The sequence below is a fragment of the Nyctereutes procyonoides genome, unplaced genomic scaffold (genome assembly GCF_905146905.1).
Source record: "Nyctereutes procyonoides isolate TBG_1078 unplaced genomic scaffold, NYPRO_anot_genome, whole genome shotgun sequence".
Taxonomy (NCBI): Eukaryota; Metazoa; Chordata; class Mammalia; order Carnivora; family Canidae; genus Nyctereutes; species Nyctereutes procyonoides.
The window spans coordinates 18,370,960-18,395,050 of NW_026575128.1; the positions used below are offsets into that span (position 1 = coordinate 18,370,960).

Sequence of the window (24,091 nt, forward strand, 5' to 3'; positions counted from 1 at the left end):
CACACGACCAGAATGACATTTACAAAATGAAAATCTGATCTCCCTGCATTAGAACCTTTCAATAGCTCACCAATGGTTTCTGGATACAAAACCATGGCATTAAAATTGTTATCACCTAGGGGGCAGCTGAGTGGCTAAGCAGCTGAGCGTCTGTCATTGACTCAGGGCAATGATCCCTGGGTCCTGGGATGATCCCCGGGTCCTGGGATAGAGTCTCACATCAGGTTCCCTGCAGGGAGCCTGCTTCTCCCACTGCCTGTCTGCCTGTCATGAATAAATAAAATCTTAAGAAAAATTTTTTTATAATCTGGCCTTAATTCTAAGGTCCAGTTCCTTTTCCCTTAGAAGCATTTCCTTAAAAGACCTTTTACATGCTTCTCTAGGTTCTATGTTTACCTCTATCACAGTGACATCATCTCATTCATCTGCCTCCCTCACAAGGTTTTAAGTCCCTGAAGAACTACCATACCTTTTTTATCTCCCCAAACCAGAATACAACCCGCAATAATTTGTAGAATTAAAGGACCTATAGTGAACAGTACCCACACAATGACAGAGTAACAAATAAAAATGGCTTTCATTAACAGAGGGCATCAATACTTGGACCTAAAGAAAAATTTCCACTCCTCTTCCATATAACCCCAGACATTTAACTTTCTCCCATTCTGTTTCCCTTTGAGGATGTCTTTAGTGTTCACTTTAACTGGACTTTATTCTTTTAGTACAAATAAGGAAGCAGTATATGATTTACTCTATTATCACACAGCACTGCACATGCCTTTAAAATCATTTTACTTTCCCTCAGCTCAAAATCTACTACAGCAACTCCTAAGTGAGTTATCACAATATTCTATGGTTGTCAGTAAAATACTAAGGTTGAGGAGCACGTGAGTGGCACAGTTGGTTGGGCACGGTTTGGTTTCAGCTCATGGCACGGGATAGAGCTCTGCACTCAGTGCAGAGTCTGCTTAGGACTCTCCCTCTGCCTCATCCCCTCTAAAATGCAAGAATAAATCTTTAAGTAAAATACTACAGGATGTCAAAAGCTAATTCTTTAGGTTAACTCATTCCATCCTATTACTCCTGGGAACACAGATTACCCAACATTTAACTAGGCCACAAGTCATCACTCAAGAGATCAACCCTACATCTTTCATCATTTGGGTACATGTTAAAGAGATTTCATGCTTTTTGGGATTAAAAAGCCTACCTATCATTTAAAAAACAAAAACCTCCCAGTGAGATAGCATTTTAGTATTGTTTGTTGCTGTTTGATTCATGTTAAATTTTAGTAAGAATAGTCGAAATAGAATACAATCAAAAACTACGGTCACAAACACAAGAAGATAAATTCAAACAGGAAGTGTTTAATTTGGAATCTAAAAAAAAAATCTAATAGGTCCTTGTCTCTTGCTAATTGCAAGTCAATTTCATTCTGAAGTTTACATAAACTTCAGCTGCTCTTTCCAGTTATCAAAAATTCTCAGTCAGCCCAAGTTAATTACAACCTCGTAAGTCCATTAGTTTACAAAAAAAAAACTGAGCTGGCATCACTTGGGAAACATCTGGAGATACACAAAAATCTTAACCCAAACATTTCCAGAAGCTATCCCCTACACTGTATCAACTAGACTTAAGTGGGTGTATTTCCTAGTGCTTGCAATGAAACCAAGTGGACCTCACACCTCTTACCATCACCCAGGAAGGGTGTGCATCTGTTCCGAAGGCCCCCCTGGCTCCAGGTCATCCTGGCTGCTGCTGTTCCAGGCTGGGCATCCGTGTTGCTGCAGCTTGTGGTTTGTGAGGGGGAGTAGTGTACAGGAAAAGCAGGATGGGATTTCAAGGGAAACAGGAGGAAAATGGCTTTCTGGGAAAATGCCATCACCATCATAGGTGTTAAGTAGTACCACACACATTTTATTGCAGCACAGCTTAAAAATTTAACAAATGAAAGATTAAAAATAAAAAAAACAAAAATAAAAAATTAAAAATACAGACGTCCAGAGATGCTCTAAAACAGTTAAGTTAAAGATCAGGAAAAATAAGGTCACAGACTTAACAGCCAGTAAAATTCTTTCGAGCGTGGGGAAGGGGATGAGGGCAAGGGTGGGGTTGGGAGAGAAAAGGTTTATGTGATCAATCCACTTAAAAATGCTAATGCCTTCACTTTCTCTCCCAAGATGCAAAACTCCAAAGTCAATCAGGAGGCCGGAGAAATTCTTAAGAACATTCAGAAAAACTCGATTTTAATCCGGTTAAAAATTATCAGTGTCATTATCATCATCATCATCACCATCATAAGTATAATAATAATAAATAATAATAGTAACTAGTAACAACAATAAAAAGGAAATCAGCGGAAAGTCAGGAAAAATGTAAAAAAAAAATTGGAATAACTTACTGTAGCTGAAGATCAAAAAAATCTCACTGTAAAAAAACAAAAATAAAAATAGCCCAGATTAGAAAAACGGGAGGTGCAAAAATGTCAAGTCAGTAAAGTTCATTTCTTTTCTTTTTCCAAAAGCAGTTTCCACAAAAACCGCAAGGGTAAAGTTCTCAGTAGCAGACAAGCAAAGCCCTTTCCACATCATCAATCAATCTTAAAAATACACGAGGAAGTAGAGAGGTCAGTTTATGAGAGGCTAAAAGGCTCCTCCTCCTCTAACCCAACTGCTGCAGAAAAAATAGAAATAGAAATTTTAAAAATTACATCTTAAATCCAAGTCTCGTTTTTGGAAACAATTAAAAAAAAAACACCTGTAAATTTGCCGTAGTGCACACCAAGTTGCATCATTATGTTTAAAATGTCTTTATAAAATCAGTTTTGGAATGGGAATGTGTGTGTTCTGGAAGGGTGGGGAAGGGAGGTTAAAAATCAAAGCTGAGCTCCAGTGAGTAGGGATGGGGTTCGCCTTGCTGCCCTGTGAAAGGAGAAGGGACAGATTGAGTCAGAGTTCCTCAGAAATGTTGTGCCCTAAACCCCCAAGACAGAAACATCTGTCCATTGCATCTAACACATTCTGGTAAAGCATAACATTACACTGGGATGGGAGAGCCTCTATAGAATCATCACTTCTACCAGTGACTGTCTTCACAATTCTTCAATTATCAGTGGCAAAAATTTACTAATGCGTATGTTCCCACAAGGGTCTTAAAAACAAAAATCTGCAAACATTTATCTTGATCATCAGCAGTTTGGACGAAGAAATTATAGAAAAACCAGGCCAACAGAGATGAAGAAGTGAACAAATGTCAAATATCAAGATTATGAAGGAGAATGTTCCATCATGAAGATACATACTAGAGATGACATCTATTCTCAAAACCTGTAAGTGCTCAAACTACAAGACTCGATGGGTTCTACAATAAAGGGGGAAGAAGTTTAAGGAGCTCATCATTCCACTCACTGACAGAATGAGAAACCACAAATAAAGGAGAAAAGATTACTACTGAATATTTAATGTCAAAGTAAGTGAAAATTACGGTCCTTAAGGAATTTGATTCTGTGGTCCCACTTTGTAAGTTAGCATACTTAACTGATTTCAAGATAGGAATTCTAAGAATTTGATACACAAAACCACTAAAAAATAACATGCATGACAGATCAGCTGTTTCACCAGCTAAAAGATTTGTTATCAGATTGTAGGTCTTTTGAGGAAAAAAAGGAAATCACTGCCCTCACATTTCAACATTCAGCCAAAATGTTTTACTCTCCTTTACAAATGTCAGTAAACTAGGGGCACCTGGCCAGCTCAGTCGGTAGAGTACATGACTCTTGATCTCAGGGTCATGAGTTCAAGCCAGTTGGGTGTAGAGCTTACTTCAAAAAGCAGGAGGAAAAAAAGTCAGGGGTGCCTGGGTGGCTCAAATAGTTAAGCATCTGACTCGATATCTGCTCAGGTCATAGACTTGAGAGTTTGAGCTCTGCCTTAGCCATGGAGCCTGCTTAAGACTCTCTCCTACTCCATCTGCCTCTCCCCCTCTTAAAAAAAAAAAAAAAAGCAAAAAAAAAAAAAAAAGCACATGAGAACTGAGAACTTAATAAAAAGTGCTCCTTGAGTCAACTATGTGTGAACGAATACAGCAATAGAATAGGTACTAAACCTCTAAAATCTCACGGTAAATTTTTCCCAAGTAGCAGATCAGTTTAGGTATGACCTGTAAGTTACTTTTATATTTGGACTGATGGTGTTAAACTGTACAAACTACAGGGACACCTGCCTAACTCAGTGGAGCATACAACTCTTAATCTCAGGTTTTGTGGGTTCAAACCCCACATTGGGTGTAGGTATTACTTAAAATTTAAAAAAAAAACTGTACGAACTATACTGTACGAACTATATACATATATTAAAAAAAAAGGTAGAAAACATACACTCATTTCAATGTTCTCTCTATGCCAGTGTTTGTGATGTCCAGTTATGGTTGAACTTTCAATTTTCTTAACCAAAAGCTTAAACCTGGATATTTGTCAATTTCTAGGCTATGTTAAGTACCTTTGTAGCTCATCTACAAATAAATCCTTTGCACACTTGTCACAAGACAAACACAATGAATATTAAAAGCATTTACATTTCTCAAAGTCATAAAGCCAAAACATTATGTTAAATTGACGAGCTATCAACTCATAAAAAAGGCCGAACAACTTTTAGTGCGTAATTATAATTCTTTGCAATTAACAGTATACCGAGATTATACTTTGTCTAACCTCTTTAGAGGTTTGGATCCCTTCTTCTACAGGGTTATTCTTTTTTTTTTTTCTACAGGGCTATTCTCAAAGGGAGGGTTGCCAACTGGTACCAAGTGGCATTTATTAGAAATGCAAATTTCCAAGGCCCGCACCAGACTTAATTAGAAAGGCTGGTTTTCTGGTGGAGCCCAGCAATCTCTTTTTAACTATTCCCCTTACCAATTCTAATGTCGGTTCACTTTTAAGAACCACTATGAGAGTTTAAACGGGGAACCTCTATCTCGTAGTTAACAGTGGTATAAAATAAATCCAAGATCATGACCTATCATGGTAAATACACCGAGAATTTAAAAACCCTATTGTAGTCCCTCTTCCCCTTTATAAACCCCCAAATTTCTAATTATCTAACACAGGTCCTTATACTACACTGAACAGTGCTGGCTCTCACCAATTCTCTAATATGTATAAAACCATCGTCTTCTCTGACCCCAATGAGAACGAATATACATATTAAATATACATATATACATATTAAATATGAGCAAATAATGCCCTTCAAAGACAATTATAAAGTTACTTCAAGATTAAATGTGTTAACATATTTGTTATGTAAATATAAAAACTGCTTTTAATAAAACTTTCCATATACTTTTCAGCCTTCTGATAATACTGGAGTAGAAATCAGAAAATAGGTTAAGATGTCTAAGCCCCCTTATAAAACTGTTATTGATAACACTTATTTGCCTGACGAAACTAATAACGGGGGTGAGGGAAATGGGGATACAATTCTCTCAACTCTTCAGCAAGATTCTTTCAACTGCTACTCTCCAGGTAACATCTGGGATAATGATGACTTAACTATAATTTTTAATATTAGAGTATTTTGGATTTATTCCTTGCTTGTTCTTACAGCAATTCCACCTTAAAGTTGCATACTAAGTGAAACCCACTAAAACCCTAACCACAAATAGAAGAAATGTTTAATTTCTCTACAGAAGGAATGGCAACCACCACCAAGCATTCATTCCAGTATAACGAGCATGGGAAACACAAAAGGTCACAGATTACAACTTTAGTCATGCTAAAATCCATCCTCTTCAGCCAGATGAAAATGCTACTAAAGCCTGCCTACCTGAAAACATCTCTAAAATTGTTTAATTCTGCGGTCAAATCTTTCCAGATGGATATTAACCCAAAGGAATGGTTTCCTTGGTACATGGTGATCTCAAGAAACCCATGATTTCTAACAAGTCAAGGCAAGAGAAGTTCCCTTCATTTCAATTTTTGTCAATTGTTATTCCTTACGTTTCTCTTTTCCCAACATTATTAGGTTTCTGACCTAATCTAACTAATCACTGCCCTTACCTCATTCCTAGCAGCTTTGCAATGATAAACTTTGGTGCTAAGCTCACGTAATGTGTTTACATTCTTTCTAAAAAGTAATGCTTTTAATCCCTATTATAGTATCTACATGGTGAGGGAATTGACAAGTGCCTCAACTATTCAGGATGAAAGACCTTTTTACCTTCTATCGGTTTCCCAAGGGATGAATTTATCCTGCAATATCGGTTTAAACTTGGCTTAACGTTTTCTGTGAGAACACATTAAAATTAAATCTCTATCTTCCACCAAATATTAAAAAAAAAAGGCGATTTCTTAAATGAATGGGATATTACTTTGAAACCTATGTAATTCATGTAAATTCAGCCAACGTTTTTACTAAGTTTCAGGGCTTCGCCAACAGGTACAAGATTTTAATAAAAAAAAAATACGTAGCCCAGAAAATGTAGACCTACCTACTTTTTAGATATTTTGGAGAAAAAAAATCAATGGCAGAATATCCCGAAAATCGAATTTTAAGGTCAGATCAGAATGTCAAATTAATAACAACTGCCAATTCTCATAATTAAATATTTTTCCCAAAGGGCAATTTGGAAAATTTTCCAGTTCCCGCTAGTGACTACGGTTTAATTCGGTTCTCGGCAAGATTCAAATTCGGTACCGTCGGTACCTCCTATTCTAACAGCTATCGGTATTAAAAAAAAAAAAAAAAGAAAAAAAAAATCGCGCGGCGAATGACCCAGTGGTCAAACTGCCCTAGCAGCCCCGCTACCCATAGAATACGTGAGGAGCCTGGCAACCGACACCCTGGGGCCTCTGGGTTTCTGTCTGAGGAAGATCCGAGTACCTACCTCAAAGCAAAGCTCCACTAACTTATATATCTCAAGAGATTTGTAACCTGCAGATAAAAAGTAAGCCAGCTTTAATTATCACGGTTAATATGTAAATGAGATCACAATTATTAAAAGAAAGGAAGCGAAGCAGAAGAGCGTGGGAAAGGGCCGCCGCGAGGTCCGCCGCCGCTCGGAGAGGCGCCCAGGAGGAAGTCCTCGGGAGACGTCAGGCCTATTGTTGTAACGCTCCCCGCTCACGCCCCGCTGGGCGCCCCGGAACCCCGGCGCTCGCGGGGCCGTCTCCCCCCCCGGCGGGGGGCCCTTCCCCTCCCCCCCCAATTTTTAAATTTCTCAGGCGGCGTCAGCGCTACGTGAACTTCGACTGTACCCGCGAGCGTCTCGATCTTCCCTTTCTCATCTCGGAGGCCTCGTGGTCGGAGAAAATGAAAGGAAGCAGCCGTTAACATACCAAAAAAAAAAAAAAAGGGAAAAACGAGAAAGACGTTTCCTGAGGCGATCGCGGGCCCTGAGGAGAGCGGGGGGGGGAACCTGCGCCAGAGCCGAGGCCTCCGAGACGCTCGCCCTCAGGAAACCCAAACCCGGCGCAAGAGGAATAAATGGAGGCCTGCTCGCCCCGAGGGCAGTTCCCCTCGTCTCCGCTCCCACACCCCCTCGCGCTCGCCGAAGAGCCCATGCCTGCCCTGCTTCTGCCCCCTCCACTTACCAGGAGGGGGGAGGGAGAAGGGATTCGATTCTGAATCTCCCACTCCCGGGTTCTACGTGGAGAAGCCAAGTGCTGCTCGAGGGCGACGACGCGGGAGCGACCGCTCAGCCTTCGTCTCTTCACAAAATGGCCCCCGAGTCTCCTCGGCCGCCGAGGCGAAGGCCTAGCCCCGCCCCCCGCTCCCTAGAGCCCTGCTATTGGCTGCGACTTTTCTCGCTCCCGCTGCTGATTCGACATCGCTACCGCTCTTCACGGCTCTGCCCAATCACCACGTGGAGTGGGCTAGACTACGCAGGAGAATTTCCACATGCGTGAGAGGGGCTGGCTTGTGAATGGCTACGTTTCCTGTCACTTATCACCCGAGACGTGCTCATTGGCCACTGTCCCTGACGGAGCGCTGGGTGGAAACGCGCCTTTGTATCGCGCACCGCTTCACATCCGGGTCTCCGGGAGGCCCGATTGGCGGCCGTGGCGTCCTATCGCGGCTCCTGAACGCTCCCGGTGGAAGGCCCGCCCCTATCTCGGAATTCCCGCGGCGCGGGGGCGGGGATGGCCGCCCCGGTTCCCGTTAGGTAGCGGCCTAGAAGGGCGGGCGCCGCCCGGGCCGCGGGGAAGGCGGGCGCGCCCGCAGTCTTGCCCCCAGCGAGGGTGAAGGGGGGCCTTTCCTTGGGAAGGAGAGGGAGCCGCGAAGGCCGGGCCTCCGCTTCCCTGACCCCGCATCCCTCTCGGGTGTAGACGGCTGCGCCGCCAGCCCGCCCAGCCCGTCGCCCCCGCCGTCCCGGGAGGCCGCGGAAGCACGCGGCGGGCCCCGCGGCCGCAGCGCCCTGTGTGCCCCCGCCCCGCCGGCTCTGCGGCAGCCGCGCGGTGCAAGCGCGTCCGCCTCCGCCTCCGCAGGCACCGGACGGCGGGGCTGCACGTGTGCGTTGCAGGGGCGAACGTGGAGGTGGACGCGGGAGGAGCCACGGCACAGCCCTCCGTCCCCCGTGAAACGGCAGGACGCGGTGGTGGCTGGCCTGACGCCCGTCCTCGGAGCCTGAAGCCGCGCTCTGCAACCACACGCGGCCCCGGGCGGCTGGGCTGGGCGCCGGGCCGGGCCTGACCTAGCAGGGTCAAGGACGAAAGCTGAGCTGGGGCGGGATCCGCTGTGGGCCCCCGGCGTGACCCCGAGGGCGGGCTCCCTACACGGAGCCTGCTGCTCCCTCTGCCTGGGTCTCTGCCTCTCTCTCTGTTTCTCATGAATAAGTAAATAAAATATTTTTTAAAATGGACCAAGGGGAAGGCCTGGGTGGCTCAGCAGTTGAGCATCTTCCTTAGGCCCAGGGTGTGACCCTGGAGACCCCAGATCGAGCCCCACATCCGGCTCCCTGCATGGAGGAGCTTGCTTCTCCCTCTGCCTGTGTCTCTGCCTCTGTGTGTGTGTGTCTCTCATGAATAAATAAATAAAATCTAAAAAAAAAAAAAAAAAAAAAAAACGTTGGGAGCCCAGCACCGACTCGGCTTTCAGGCCTTGGCTGACAGCATATACAGCCTTTCTGGTGAAGGAGAGTCTACAGGCTGGAACCCTGGTGCGGGGGACCCCGTCCTGTACCTAGACACTTGTTTCAACAGATCTCTGGGGAGCTGGACCTTTTCCCTTTTTCAGTGGTATGCTTTTTTATACTGCTTGAATTTTTTTTTTTCCCGTATGAATGTATTGCTTTGAAGCTAACCTGTAAAGCAAAAACAAAAGCATGTAAACAAAGAAAAAAAAAAAAGATATATACCAAAATAGAAATAGCGGTTCCCTCTTTGTGGAAGGATCACAGGTTCTTTGGGGGATTTTATTTTTATTTTTTATTTTTTGTTGTTTTCTTGTGATTCTCTGTATTTTCCAAATTGTCACCTTTGAACAAGTCCTCAGAGGCAAAACATCCTCCCAGAGCTTAGAGCTTAATGCGTCAGCTCAATAGCCACACTACATTGGAAACTCACAGCTCTATGGTTAATTTTACACTCACGTCTCCTCCTGGGTGATAAGGCTTTAAAAAAATAAAATTATTATTGAAGTGTAGTTAACAGCGTTATATTAGTTTCAAATGCACAACCTAGTGATTCAATAGCTCAGTACATTAGACTATGCTTGCCACCCACGATAAGTGTAGTTACTGTACAACGTTATTATAATTATAGGCTGTATTCACTGTTATGCTTTTCAAATCTGTACCTTATTTCTTTTATAACTGGAAGTTTGTACCTCTTAATCCCTTTCACCATTTCCCCTATTCGTCCCACACCTCCCTCCCAGCAACCACTGGTTCTCTGTCTTTATGAATCTGTTTATTGTTTTATTTTTTAGATTCCACATATAAGTGAAATCATATGGTATTTGCCTTCTCTGATGTTTCACTTAGCATTATACTGTCTAGGCCCATCAGTGTTCTCATAAATGGCAAGATCTCATCATTTTTAATGGTTTAGAAATATTTCACTGTACATATACATACATATCATCTTTATTTATTAACACTTAGGTTGCTTCCGTTTCTTAGCCATTATAAATAATGCTGCAATAAACATAGGTGTGCATACATCTTTTCCAGTTACCATTCTCCTTTTCTTGCTTAAATACCCAGTCATTCAATCACTGGATCACACTGTTTTTCTATTTTTAATTTTTTAAGCTTCACACATACTGTTTTCTACAGTGATTGCCCCAAAAATTTACATTCCCCGCCCCCCCAACTTACATTCCTCCCCCATCAGTGCACAAGGGTTCCTTTCACTTCACATTCCCACCAGCATTTCCTGTTTTCTTGTATTTTTTCATTTTAGCCATTCTGACAGAAGTCAGGTGATATCTCATTGTGATTTTGATTTGCATGTCCCTGATGATTAGTGATGTTGGGCATCTTTTCATGTCTGTTGGCCATCTGTATGTCTTCGGAAAAATGTCTATTTAGGCCCTCTGCCCATTTCTAATTGGATTATTTGGTTTTTTGGTGTTGAACAATATTAAGTGTGTTCTTTTTTAAAGATTTTTATTTGTTTATTTGACGGAGAGAGCAAGAGGAAAAAGAGCCCAAGTAGGCGGAGAGGCAGGCAGAGGACAGGGAGGAACAGACTCCCTGCTGGGCCAGCTCCTTGTACAGATCCTGAGTTCACACCCCGCTGGAAGGTAGCCACTTAAGGAACTGAGCCGCCCAGGTGCCCCAGGTTGCTGTTTCCTTTTGTTTATGGTTTCCTTTGCTGTGCAAAAGGTTTTTTGTTTTTTTTTTTTTTTAATTTCGGTGTAGTTCCAATAGTTTATTTTTGCTTTTATTTCCCTTGTCTAAGGAGACATTATCCATAACTATGTTGCTCAGGCTGATATCCAAGAGATTACTGCCTGTATTTTCTTTTAGGAGTTTTATGGTTTAGGTCTCACATTTAGGTCATTAATGCAGTTTAATTTATTTTTAAGTAGAGCATACATAAGTGGTCCAGTTTCATTCTTTTGCATGTAGCTGTCCAGTTTCTCCAATACCATTTACTGAAGAGACCGTCTTTTCTCCATTGTATATTCTTGCCTCCTTTGTCATAAATCAATCGACCATGTAAGTGTGGCATTATTGCTGGATTTTCTGTTCTGTTCCATTTATCTATGTGTCTGTACCATATTTTTTCAATTGCTATAGCTTTGTAGTGTATCTTGAAATCTGAGATAATGATACCTCTAGTTTTGTCCTTCCTTTTTTTTTTTTTAAGATTTTATTTATTTATTCATGAGAGACAGAGAGAGAGAGAGAGGCAGAGACACAGGCAGAGGGAGAAGCAGGCTCCATGCAGGGACGTGGGACTCAATCTTTGATCTCCAGGATCACGCCCTGGGCCAAAAGCAGGTGCTAAACTGCTGAGCCACCCAGGGATCCCCTAGTTTTGTTCTTCTTTCTCAAGATTGCTTTGACTGCTTTGGGTCTTTTGTGGATTATTTGTTCTATTACTACAAATATTTTGACAGAGATTGCATTAAATCTGTAGATTGTTTTGGCCAGTATGGACATTTACAACAATTTAGTAATTCTTCCAATCCACAATCATAGTATATTTTTTCCATTAGTTTATGTCTTCAATTTCTTTCATCAGTCTCTTGCAGTTTTTAGAGTATAAGTCTTTCACCTCCTTGGCAAGTTTATTCCTAGGTATTTTATTCTTTTTGAAGTAATTGTAAGTGGGATTGTTTTCTTAATTTCCTTTTCTGCTAGTTCATTATTAGTGTATACAAATGCAACGGATTTCTGTATATTTAGAATCCTGAAGTTTCATTGAATTTATTTATTCTAACAGTTTTTGTTTTTGGTGGAGTCTTAGGGGTTTTCTCTATGTAATATCATGTTATCTGCAAATAGTGACAGTTTTATTTCTTCCTTACAAATGTGGATGCCTTTTATTTCTCTGATTATTGCAGCTAGGATTTCCAGTACAATGTTTCATTAAAGTGGCAAGAGTTGACATTCTTTTTCTTTTTTTTTTTTTAAGATTTTACATATCTATTCATGAGGGACACCGAGACAGAGAGGCAGAGACACAGGCATAGGGAGAAGCAGGCTCCATGCAGGGACCCCAGGATCACGCCTTGGGCCAAAGGCAGGCACCAAACTGTCAAGCCACCCAGGGATCCCCAAGAGTTGACATTCTTATCTTGTTCCTAATCTCAGAGGAAAAACTTTTTCAGCATCGTTGATGTTAACTGCAGTTTTGTCAGTTAAATAGTATTATTTTCAGGTGTGCTCCCTCTAAATCGACATTGTTGAGAGTTTTATCATGTATAGATGTTGAATTTTCCAAATACTTTTTGGGCATTTTTTGAGATGACATACTGTTTTTGTTCTTCACTTTGTTATTGTGATGTATCATCACGTTGATTGATTTGTGGATTTTTTTTAAAAGATGTATTTATTTATTTTAGAGAATGAAAGGGAGCACATTCACACACACATGTACATAGTGGGGAAGGGACAGAGGCAGAGGGAGAGAGAAACTTAAGCACATTCTAGATCTCATCACCCTGAAATCCAAAGTCAGACACTTAACTGGGTGTGCCACACAGGGACCCTCGATTTGTGGATATTGAACTTCCTTGTGTCCTGGAGTAAATCCCACTTGATTGTGGTGAATGGTTTTTTAAAATGTATTGTTGAATTTGCTTTGCTAATATTTTGTGGATAACTTTGTATCTGTGCTCATCAGGGATATTGACCTGTAGTTTTTTTCTTTTGTGGCATCTTTCTCTGGTTTTGGTTTCAGGCTAATGCTGACCTCATAGAACGAATTTGGATGTTTTCCTTTTCATTTCTTTACTTTCTTTTTTTTCTTTTTTTTTTTTTTTGAAAAGTTTGAGAAGAATAGTCATTAACTCTTCTTTAAATGTTTGATAGAGGGCAGCCCGGGTGACTCAGCAGTTTGGTGCCGCCTGAGGCCTGAGGCCTGATCGTGGAGACCCCACTGTCAGGCTCCCTGCATGGAGCCTGCTTCTCCCTCTACCTGTGTCTCTGCCTCTCTGTCTGTGTGTCTCTCATGAATAAATAAATAAAATCTTTTCAAAAATTTAAAAATAAATGTTTGGAAGGGTTTACCTGTTGACACCATCTGGTCCTGGACTTTTGTTTTTGGGGAGGGTTTTGACTCCTGATTCAGTTTCATTACTTGATAATCAGTGTGTTCAGATTTTCTATTTTTTCCTGATTTAGTTTTGCAAAATTATATGTTTCAAGAAATTTATCCATTTCTTCTAGGTTGAGTAGTTTTTCACATACTAGTTTTTGTAGTAGTTGCTTGTAATCCTTTGTAGTTCTGTGGTGTCAGTTGTTGCTTCTATTTCATTTTTGATTTTATTTATTTGAGTCCTCCTTTTTTTTCTTGATGAGTCCAGCTAAGTGTTCATCAATTTTGCTTATCTTTTCAAAGAACCAGCTATTGGTTTCATGGATTTTTTTTTTCAATCTCTAGTTTATTTATTTCCACCTTGATCTTACTATTTCCTTCCTTTTACTAACTCTGGGCTTTATTTATTTTGAATGGTAAGTTTTTTGATGGCAGAGTTTAATTCTTATTGCTCTCCATATTCCCTTTGCTTATGGATATCCCAGGGCCTTACACAGAAAGTACTTGAAATCTGTACTAATCAGTAACTTTTATTTATCAGGAGAAATTGGTATTTTTCTCAGGACACATAAGTAGACTGTCCTTACTTTCCTGTATATTTTATACAGCACTTAGTCAGAGGGACCAGAGGCTGTGAAACTTGGTTGACCTGTAATTCATGTAACTATTGATTTAAGTAAACAGAAATAATCACTATTTTAAAAGAGTCAACAGGACTCAAATGGAATCATCTGTGCGGATCCCACACTACCAAACTGAAACTTAATACTTAACCTAATTGCAGTTTCATTCTCCCCCAGGAGTGTAATCTTAACCAGTCAGTCTGAAATTTCCTGATGAGCACCAGTGAGGTAATCCGCCTAATAGACCCTTCCTCTAGAGGAAGGTGACCTTGCCTGAAATAATCCTCCCCCCTCCCATGTATGTCTTCTTTATCTCCTCTGCCTTTAAAAATCTTTCCTTCCTATAACTCTTTGGAGTTCCTTTCTATTTGCTAGACAGGATGTTGCCTGATTCATGAATCACTGAATGAAGGCAATTACATCTTGAAATTTACTCAATTGAATTTTGTTTTTTAACAACACTAACATGTTTTATTACTCATTGTTCTCATAGAATAAAAAAATCTAAAAAAAAATAAAAAAAAATCTATAAACTGTTAATGAAACCTACTTCTTTTCTTTTTTTTTTTTTTTTTAAGATTTTATTTATTTATTCATGAGAGAGAGACCCAGGCAGAGGGAGAAGCAGGCTCCCTGCGGGGAGCCCCATGTGGGACTGGATCCCCGGATCCCGGGGTCGCGCCCTGGGCCGAAGGCAGGTGCTCCACTGCGGAGCCACCCGGGCGTCCCCTACTTATTTTCATTTTACCAGAAATCTGTTTCGCTTCATGATCTTTGTCATGACCTACTTATTAACCAGCGCTGTATTCGATGCAGGAGAAGTACTTAGGAGACTATTTATGTTTTCAGGGAGTTCATCCCTTAGCTGGGTGGGGTGGAAGTGAAAGACACAGGAAGAATTAACAAGTCCCTCTGTCAAATAATTTAGAATTTACTAAGAATGGGAAAACAAGTAAAAAAAAAAAATAGCATACTTCAAGGCAGAATGCTAAGCACCATATTGGTGATAAATATTTGAAATTCTGGTTTTAAGGCTTTGTAAGCCTCGGTGGGGGAGATGGAAAGTAGGAAGTGCCCTAGATCTCTTCTGCTTACTCTAAACACCTTACAGTTCTAAATTTTTTTTTTTTTTTATTTATGATAGAGAGAGAGAGAGGCAGAGACACAAGCAGAGGGAGAAGCAGGCTCCATGCACCGGGAGCCCGATGTGGGATTCGATCCCGGGTCTCCAGGATCGCGCCCTGGGCCAAAGGCAGGCGCCAAACCACTGCGCCACCCAGGGATCCCAACCTTACAGTTCTAAAGTTGAACGCTTCTCCTGAGTGCTTGTATAGGATAGAAGGCGGCTGAGCACCTGCCTTTGGCTCAGGGCCAGATCCCAGTTTCAGGAGGGAGACCTGCATGGGGTCCCCGCAGGGAGCCTCCTTCCCCCTCTGCCTGTGTCCCTGCCTCTCTCTCTGTGTCTCTCATAAATAAATAAATAAATAAATAAATAAATAAATAAATAAATAAATAAATAAATAAAATATTTTTTAAAAAGAGAAACAAAACAAAACTGAACTTTTGTTTTTAATTCAAGAAGTAATTCTCGGGATCCCTGGGTGGCGCAGCGGTTTGGCGCCTGCCTTTGGCCCAGGGCACGATCCTGGAGACCCGGGATCGAATCCCACATCGGGCTCCCGGTGCATGGAGCCTGCTTCTCCCTCTGTCTGTGTCTTTGCCTCTCTCTCTCTCTCTCTCTCTCTCTCTCTCTGTAACTATCATAAATAAAAAATAAAAAAAAAAAACTTTAAAAAAAAAAAGAAGTAATTCTCTGGGGGTGCCAGGGTGGCTTAATCAGTTAAGCATCTGCCTTCAGCTCAGGTCATGATCCAGGATTCTGGGATTGAGCCCCATGCTGGGCTTCCTGCTCAGCAGGGAGCCTGCTTTTTCCTCTCTCTGACCCTCCCCTCTGCTCATGGCCTCTCTCTCTCTTTCTCAAATAAATAAATAAATCTCTTATTTTTAATGGGATTATACTAGTCAATTGTCATTGCCTCTCTTCCTCTGTATCATCCCATTGTCCAGGGATGTCCTACTGGAGAGTGAAGAGGTGGTCTCTGATGAATCCAAAGCACTTAATTTAATCTTCACAGAGCTCTCTGATTTACCCAACAGTACTTTATAATTCTTTTTTTTTTAAGATTTTGTTTATTTATTCATGAGAGACACAGAGAGACACACACACACACACACACACACACATACACACACACAGGCAGAGAGAGAAGCAGGCTCCTTGCAGGGTTCCCTACCTGGGACTCCATCCCAGGACCCTGGGATCACGCCCTCAGCCCAAGGCAGACGCTCAATCACTGAGCCACCCAGGCATCCCTTTATGATTTTTTACAGTAATTTTCCAAATGTTTGCAATCTATCTTCCTTTTTTTTTTTTAAGATTATTTATTTGAGAGAGAGTAGAGAGTGAGAGCTCAAATGCCCACAAGCCAGGGGAGGGGCAGAGGGAGACAGAGAAGCAGACTCCTTGCTGAGCGGGGAACCCAACCGAGCCCTGGCTCAATCTCAGGCCTCCAGGACCCTGAACTGAGCCTGAGGCCGACGCCTAACTAGTAGAGCCATCCACGCGCCCCGCAGTCTTTCACAGGCAATTTTATTCTGTCTGAAAAACAACATGACAAAGATATTACACATCATTTTCAAGACCCTTCCTCTTTACTGCATTCTGTTTCTCCCACACTGAGTCTGTCCCCCAAGCTGATTCTGCAAATTACTGCCATGGTAATCATCTGAAAGTATTCACTTTTTTTGTATAACTCCCACACTAAAATCCTATAATAGTTCTCTATTACAGCCCTGCATTTTCATCGTTTCATTCACAGGTCATCCCTGACTTGCCTCGCCTTACCTATCAATATTGTCCCCTCCACAAAACCCTGCCTAGGCAACACCTGCCATCCTTGGGCTGCAACACGCCACATTGCTATTCTCTTTCCCCACAGTCCAACTATTCTTTAAAACCCAACTCAAGTCCCAGTTAATGCTTCTAAAGAATATAGATGATTCATTCAACTGCTTATTCAATCAACCAATACTCCATGTGTTTTTTTTAACTTTAAGTGTTTTCTAGGGGATCCCTGGGTGGCTCAGTGGTTTAGTGCTTGCCTTTGGCCCAGGGTGTGATCCTGGAGGCCCGGGATCGAGCCCCGCATCGGGCTCCCTGCATGGAGCCTGTTTCTCCCTCTCTCTCTCTCTCTCTCTCTCTCTCTCTCTCTCTGTGTGTGTGTGTGTGTCTCATGAATAAATAAATAAATAAATTTTTTGAAAAAGTGTTTTCTATATTCAAGGTATTGGCCTAGGCACTACAAAACTAGATAAAATGTAGTTCCAGTCCGCAAGTGTTGTACCTCTTCTCACTCTCATTTCATAGTTATTATTTACCCTATCATGATATTATTTACCCTATCTCGAGGTAACACTGTTTTGTTCTATAATCCTTTTATTTACAGACCTGTTTTGTACTTGATGTATGTGTGTGAAACACAAAATTTAATAGGTTGATAGTTTGACTCACTACCTGACATGGCATTTCATTATACCTATTTGTGTTTTCATTCCAAATGCCTCTGGCTATGGGTAAAATCATACTAGGGAAATTTGGAATATAGACTTCAGTAAATAGATTATTGATGATCTGACTTCTAGAGTACAGATTCTACAAAAAAGACTTTGTACACTGCTAGTAAAATTATTGGTCCCTTTGGTTGGATACATACCTTCTTAAGCTTCCAGTGTTTTTCCCCCCTCATTATTTAAAGCTTTCGATATGGAAATAAGCTGACTTCCTTTTTCTAATAATATGTGATTTTTGTAAAAATTTTAAATACAGAGAAAGTGGAAGTTTCTAGGTGATTCATCCTCCAAAAGCATCCATTCTTAACTACTTGGTGTACATCCTTACAGATTTTTTTAATGTATATATGGATATATTTTCCCTAAATATTATCATAATTGTAGGCCTTTTTAAAAATCTTTTTTTAAATCTTTTTAAAAAAGATTTTGTTTATTCATCTCTCTCACACACACACACACACACACACACACACACACACACACACACAGAGGTAGAGACATAGGCAGAGGGAGAAGCAGGCTCCATGCAGGGAGCTCCATGTGGGTCTCAATCCTGGGTCTCCAGGATCACACCCTGAGCTGAAGGCAGACACCCAACCGCTGAGCCACCCAGGCGTCCTTTAAATCTTTTTTAAAAATATTTTATTATTTAAGGGCAGCCTGGGTGGCTCAGCGGTTTAGCGCCGCCTTCAGCCCAGTGCCTGATCCTGGAGGCCCCGGGATCGAGTCCCATGTGCGGCTTCCTGCATGGAGCCTGCTTCTCTCTCTGCCTGTGTTTCTGCTTCTCCCTCTGCCTGTGTCTCTGCCTCTCTCTCTCTCTGCGTCTCTCGTGAATAATTAAATAAAATCTTTTAAAAAAATATTATTTAAGGGGATCCCTGGGTGGCGCAGCGGTTTAGCGCCTGCCTTTGGCCCAGGGCGCGATCCTGGACACCCGGGATCAAATCTCACGTTGGGCTCCCGGTGCATGGAGCCTGCTTCTCCCTCTGCCTGTGTCTCTGCCTCTCTCTCTCTCTCTCTGTGTGTGACTATCATAAATAATAAAAAAATAAAAATTATTTAAAAAATTATTATTTGAGAAAGAGAGAGAGACAGCCCACATGAGCGGGCAGAGGGACAAAGGGAGAAGCAGACTCCCCACTGAAGAGAAGCTCCCAGGACCCAGGATTATGACCTGAGCCAAAGGCAGATGCCTAACCACCCCAGCCACCCAGATGCCCCTCATCTCTTTTTCTTGATAATCAAAACCCCAAGCTTAAAATTTAAAAAATAATCACAATATGTTTATCCATAAACTTGAAAAAGTTAGAGATTAAAGAAATTAGGACATCTACTTAGTGGTTTTGAAATTGAGTAGTATTTTACTTTTTAATATTACTAGCCACTTTCAGATTAAAAAAATAAAAATAATAGATAATTTTTATTGAGCAGTTACCTTGTGCCAAGCACTTTTCTAAGTGTTTTACACAAATTAGTTCATTTGGTGATTTTTATTATCCCTATTTTAAAGATGAGGAAACTAAGCCACAGAGAGCTTAGGTAATTTGCCTAAAGTGACACAGGTTTTCTTGTTTTGTTTTGTTTTTTAGATTTTGTTTATTTATTCATGAAAGATATGGAGAGAGAGAGGCAGAGACACAGGCAGAGGGAGAAGCAGGCTCCATGCAGGGAGCCTGACATCGGACTCAATCCCGTGACTCCAGGATCACGCCCTGGGCTGAAAGTAGCCACTTAACCACTGAGCCACCCAGGCGTCCCATTGATGGAGCTAAGATTCTTTTTTATTTTTTTAAGATTGTATTTATTTATTTATTTATTTATTTATTTATTTGAGCGGGAGAGAGAGAGAAAGGGCACACAGTGGGAGAGTCAGGGGGAGAAACAGACTCCCTGCTGAGCAGAGAGCCCTATGTGGGGCTCGACATGAGCCTAAGGCAGATGCTCAACCAGCAGCCACCCAGGCGCCCTCATGGAGCTAAGATTCTGATGCTAGAAAGTGTGATTCTAGAGCATGTGCATATAACCATTGTACAGTTATTAATAGTTTGCCGAGATGGAAGATCTGATCCATTTATTCAACACGTTTATGAATTACATGCTACGTAATAAACACTGTGCCAAGTATTATGTCAGGTCATAAACACAGGAGTAAACAAATAGTTGTGGTCCCTGACAGTCAGAATAGTCAAGTATTAAATGAATAATTAAGTAGAGTAAATTATATTAAGTGCTACTAAAGATAAGTATGGGATGCTACAGAACCTGTATAATATATACCCTTAAGCCCCTTCAAGTATATTGTGAAAATAAATGACTTAATTTTTAAGAATTCAGGAAAAAAAGCTTTCTGTTTCTTATTTCTTCAGTTTCTTTTCCCTCTTTCCTACTAAATGTTTCTCCATCTTTTCCTTTGTCTTCTTTGCTCCTCTTCCAATTTTCATCCCATCAATGACCTAAATCTGGTGTCTTCTAGGTTAAGCCTTCTTTAACACACTTGCCATCTGTTCTCCTTCTGGCTCTGAAGCACAAGATTTTATCCTCTGGTAATTTTTCATTAGGCTAATCTTTATACAGCTTACAGAGTGCTTTCAGTTGATAAGGCTTACATTTCATCATTAGTATTTATTTTACTATTATGGTAGAAGTTGCCCTTTTAAGCACACATCTAAATGTTATGAAAATACTATGTCAACTGGCCCAGATCGTTTCAAATATGAAATTATATTTTACGTAGTAATTATCTTTCACATGACTGACCACTATAAAGTTTATCCAGGGATTTTTTTTTTAAGATTTTATTTATTTATTCATGAGAGACACAGAGAGACGTAGAGACACAGGCAGAGGGAGAAGCGGGCTCCATGTAGGGAGCCGGATGCGGGACTTGATCCCAGGACCCCGGGGTCACACCCTGGGCTGAAGGCAGGTGCTAAACCACTGAGCCACTCAAGCATCCTTGAGGATTTTTTTTAAAACACAATTTGAGAGACCTCTCTTCACGTCTGAGGAACATTTCCGATAGAATGATTATCTTTTATTACCACCTATTCTACAACTCCACTCTCAGAATACTGCCTTTTTGTCATTTCAATTTATATCCAGATACTGAAAATTCAGAGCATACTCCCCTGCTCACTTCACTGCCAAAGAACCCTGACTACTGTTCCCTTTTTTTTTTTTAAGATTTTTTTAAAAATTATTTATTTGACACAGAGAGCACGTGCAAAAGTAGGGGAAACAGTCTTCTTGCTGAGCAGGGCGCCTAATGTGGGGGCTCAGTCCTAGGACCCTGGGATCGTGACCTGAGCAGAAGGCAGACACTTAACCAACTGAGCTACACAGGCACCCCACTACTGTTCCCTCTTAAGTAGTGGTGAAAATAGAATAGGAGGAGTTTTAAAAGGGTAGATTTGGGGACTGAAAAGAAATGCTGAATTGGAGATAATATCACAAAGAAAGGTAGCATGCATTTGAATTGGCCAATTTTGAGAAATGGAGGACAGATCATTTAAATTCCTTTCCTTTTTTAGAAGAATTTTATTTATTTTAATTCTAGTGTAGCTAACATACAGTGTTATATTAGTTTCAGATGTGCAAATAGTGATTCAACTGTTCCACATATTAGTGCTCATCAAGATAAATATACACTTAATCCCCATCACCTATTTCATCCATCCCCTCATTCATCTCCCCTCTGGTAACCATCCATTTGTTCTCCATAGTTAAGAGTCTGTTTTTTTGTTTGTCTTTTTTTTTTCACCCCTTTGTTTGCTGTTTTGTTTCTTAAATCCCACATATGAGAGAAATCATACGGTATTTGTCTTTCTAAAATACTTTTTTAGCTAGAGAGAGACGCAGAGACACAGGCTCCATGCAGGGAGCCTGACGTAGAACTCGATCCTGGGTCTCCAGGATCACACCCTGGGCTGAAGGCGGCGCTAAGCCGCTAAGCCACCAGGGCTGCCCCGTCTTTCTAAAATACTTAAGAATAAATTTAACCAAAGAGGTGAAAGAACCTGTACTCTGAAAGCTATAAAACACTGACGAAAGAAATTGAAGACAACACAAAGAGATGGAAAGACATTCCATGCTCATGGATTAGAAGAACAAATATTATTAAAATGTATACAACTCAAAGCAATGTACAGATTTAATGCAACCTCTACTAAAATACCACCAGAATTATTCACAGAACTAGATATTAGATCCTAAAATTTGTGTGGAACCACAAAAGACCCCAAATAGGAATAATGATCTTGGAAAAAAAACAACAAATCTGGTGGTATCACAATTTTAGACTTCAAGTTTATTACAAAGCTGTAGTATTCAAAACAGTATGGTACTGGCACAAAATTAGACACATAGAACAATGGAACAGAACAGCCCAGAATTAAACCCACAATTATATGGCCAATCAATTTTTGACAAAGGAGGCAAGAATATACAATAGGAAAAGACAGTCTCGTCAATATATGTGTTGGGAAAACTGAACAGCTACGTGCAAAAGAATGAAACTGGACCGCTTTCTTACACTATACACAAAAATAAACTCAAAATGGATGAAAGACCTAAATGTGACACCTAAAATCATAAAAATCCTAAAGGAGGGATCCCTGGGTGGCGCAGCGGTTTGGCGCCTGCCTTTGGCCCAGGGCGCGATCCTGGAGACCCGGGATCGAATCCCATGTCGGGCTCCCGGTGCATGGAGCCTGCTTCTCCCTCTGCCTGTGTCTCTGCCTCTCTCTCTCTCTCTCTCTCTCTCTCTCTCTCTCTCTCTGTGACTATCATAAATAAATAAAAATTAAAAAAAAATCCTAGAGGAAAACACAGGCAGCAATCTCTTTGATATTGGCCCTAGCAACTTCTTTCTAGATATGTCTCGTGGGATCAAGGGAAACAAAAGCAAAAATAAACCATTGAGACTACATTAGAATATAACTGAAGGCCTAGATTTCTCTCATGACCAATGGCACAAAGTCGGCCTTTTGGCCAGTCTTCTCTGTAGGAGGCATTGAAAAGTCCACAGGATCCTTCCCAGTCTATGCTCCAAATTTCATCTCTCTTCTGGAAAGAAGAAGGACATCATTGCAAGACGAGGAAACCAGACAATGCCTATACCTGGCATTCTGTGTCACCCATGTGGCCAGAGATTACACACGCAGGAAGAAGGCAATCAAGACATGGAATAAGGAAAAAAAAAAAAAAAAGACATGGAATAAGGGGGTAGCCCGGGTGGCTCAGCGGTTTAGTGCCGCCTTCAGCCCAGGGCATGATCTTGGAGACTGGGATCGAGTTCCACCTGGGGCTCCCTGCATGGAGCCTGCTTCTCCCTCTGCCTGTGTCTCTGCCTCTCTCTCTCTCTCTCTGCCTCTCTCTCTCTCTCTCTCTCATGAATAAATAAATAAAATATTTTTTAAAAAAAGGACACGGAATAAGGGAATCTGAGAGAGAAGCATGTGTCGAAATCCAAGGCCTGAAAAATCATTTTATAATTAAAGAAAAATAACACTGTGGAAAAAAAAAAAAACACACAAGCAAAGGAAACAAGCAACAACTCTAAAAGGCAACTGACAGAATGGGAGAAAATATTTGCAAATGACATATCCAGACAGGGTTAGTATCCAAAATGTAAAAACAACACATACAACTCCACACTAAAAAAAAACCAATCCTATTTATTTATTTATTTATTTATTTATTTAAATTTATTTATTTATGAGCAACATAGAAAGAGAGAGAGGCAGAGGGAGAAGCAGGCTCCATGTAGGGTGCCTGATGTGAGACCTGATGCTCTTGGCCAATGACACTCAACTGCTGAGCCATCCAGGCCTCCAAGTTTCCAAATTTAAATTTAACGTTCATTTGTTTGTTAAAGTAATCTCTATACCTAATGTGGTGCTTGAACTCAAGATCCCAAGATCAAGAGTCACACGCTCTTCTGACTGAGCCAGCTAGACACAACCTCAAATTTAGATTTAAAGTAAATGAACCTAAAAGGGATTTATGGTGATGTCTGCATTAGCTAGTGAAGTTACTTAAAAAGAAAAAATTATTTTACACCTGAAATGGCCATGTGTAAAATATACTCAATAAAATTGTTTTTTGAAACTGGAAGGAAAAAAAGGAAATAACATTAAAAATTTAGTCACATTATGGGCAGCCTGGGTGGCTCAGCGGTTTAGCGCCGCCTTCAGCCCAGGGCCTGATCCTGGAGACCCGGAACCAAGTCCCACTTCCGGCTCCCTGCCTGGAGCCTGCTCCTCCCTCTGCCTGTGTCTCTGCCTCTCTCTGTGTCTTTCATGAATAAATAAATAAAATCTTAAAAAAAAAAAAGAGAGAGAGAGAGTGAGAAGAAATGGATCCTACTGATAAGCACGTAAACTGGTATGATCTTCCTGACAGTTGGCTGGACAATTTGAAAATAAGTACCAAATACATTAAAAGGGACGTCTGGGTGGCTCAGTGGTTGAGCACCTGCCTTTGGCTCAGGGCGTGATCCTGGGGTCCTGGGATTGAGTCCCACATCGTGCTCCCTATGGGGAGCCTACTTTTCCCTCTGCCTCTCTCTCTGTGTCTCTGATGAATAAATAAATAAAATCTTTTCTTTAAGACCTTAAAAATAGGCTTTCTC

General features: G+C 41.2%; 1 protein-coding gene across 10 annotated transcripts in view; it reads right to left on the reverse strand.

Moving 5' to 3' along the window:
- The window catches only part of HNRNPC (heterogeneous nuclear ribonucleoprotein C), a 55,541-nt gene extending 47,823 nt beyond the window's left edge, over positions 1-7,718 (reverse strand). For 4 of the 10 annotated variants that reach the window (XM_055341667.1, XM_055341666.1, XM_055341665.1 and 1 more), the window contains exon 1: positions 7,589-7,718. The gene's annotated coding sequence lies outside the window, so the exon portion shown is untranslated. Of the gene's footprint in view, positions 1-1,685; positions 2,328-2,401; positions 2,428-2,757; positions 2,922-6,882; positions 6,930-7,588 lie in introns of those variants that run through there. The other 6 variants (XM_055341660.1, XM_055341659.1, XM_055341661.1 and 3 more) reach the window with 6 other exon arrangements.
- Positions 7,719-24,091: the final 16,373 nt, after the last annotated feature.